Below are 1,456 nucleotides of genomic sequence, written 5' to 3' on the forward strand. Positions count from 1 at the left end.
ACACACAAAAGGCATTCTCGGGAAAAGGGGAGTTCCTCCTGCCCCTCTTCTCTCGTCGTTGCCGGAGGCGAGACAACCTCCGTCACTAGCTGTCAAGGTTCCTAGACGGGCATTACAAGCGAGGCGTTAGCGACATCCACCAGGTGCTCTTTGCCAATCGCTTAATTCGTTTTAAAATTCCTTTTTGTGACTTTTTTAACAAGATATTAATATGTTCGATGTGATGCTGCTCCTTTGAACACATATAGACCAAAAAATGAGCGCCGAAATTTCGTTGTAGTACCCCTTTAAGCTTGTGGTGGACGATAAGGCAAGAGATATACACCATGGAAAAACAAACTCATAAGGGTAACTCATTGACGTCTGAGGCTTGAGAAAACAATGGTATGTTACAAGCTGAAATCGAGGAGGGAGAAGTCGATGAGCCTGCCGTTGGAGCCGTGGAGGTAGAACAACAGCAAGAAGAGGCTCCTGGAGGAGGGTCCTCTGTTGCTGAGGATCCGCAAGTAGGGTTGGCATCCACGGCTACAAATCTTGGAACAGGGACGACTACTGCTAAAGTTACAGAAGGGTTACCTGCTGCTGTATGCAAAGAAGAAACCCTGGTAGTAAAAACGCCTCAGGTCAGCGTTTCTGAACGCAGCGACATTATTGCAGGGGGATCTTCGGGGACTTTTTTTTCAAACAGAAGACTTGGGTGGCAAGGGCCCCAAGGTAATAACTGCTTCCGAGACAAACAATCAAGCCGAGAGATAGCTCCCAAGTGCTCTTCCTGATATAGCCTTCTTAGCGTCGGAAGAAGATCTTGCAACTGTTTCTGCAATAGACACCTCAGTAGTTGGGGAGATGTCCAAATCTGGAAACTTGGATGTAGGAAAAATGTCAGTAACGGACGTCTCCGCTGTCAGGGAGCCTCCAGTAACTGTTCTTGATGTGGACCCATCAGAGGTTGTAGAGACGTTACCACCTTCTGGAGCTGAGATTATGACTTTAGAAGAGCTTCAGGCAATCAAAAATCTTCAAAAGACTTCTTCGGAAGTGGAAATCCTGCCCAGGAGAGATTTCGGCATCTGTTCCTGAACTTGATGCAGACGTTTCGACGAGAGAGAAAGTGCCCGATGTGGGCTAATGGACTCGCCTAAAGGTGAAACGGGGGATTGTGTGAACCATTTGTGTGGAGTACTTCATATGATAAATAATGTGCCGCTCAGTGCGAACCCCACGACATGCAAGTTCGCTCAATCTAGAGTTAAGTACCTCGGACATGTGATGGGGGCGGAAACCCGCCCGCCAGACCCTGAGCCGGTTCAGGCGATTGCTGAGCTAAAGCCACCAATGACGAAGAGGGATGTACAAAGCGTACTAGGGCTGTTTAATTATTACCGTGACTATATCCCCGGATACCTGGAAATTGTCCTTCCCTTAGCAGAGCTCACGCACCGAAAGGGTCCGAATG

General features: G+C 48.1%; 1 pseudogene; it reads left to right on the plus strand.

Moving 5' to 3' along the window:
- The first annotated feature begins 386 nt into the window (after window positions 1-386).
- Window positions 387-1,129, plus strand: LOC120838404 (annotated as a pseudogene).
- The last annotated feature ends 327 nt before the right edge of the window (window positions 1,130-1,456 follow it).

This window comes from Ixodes scapularis, unplaced genomic scaffold (assembly GCF_016920785.2).
Source record: "Ixodes scapularis isolate PalLabHiFi unplaced genomic scaffold, ASM1692078v2 PGA_scaffold2__306_contigs__length_199485367, whole genome shotgun sequence".
Classification (NCBI taxonomy): Eukaryota; Metazoa; Arthropoda; class Arachnida; order Ixodida; family Ixodidae; genus Ixodes; species Ixodes scapularis.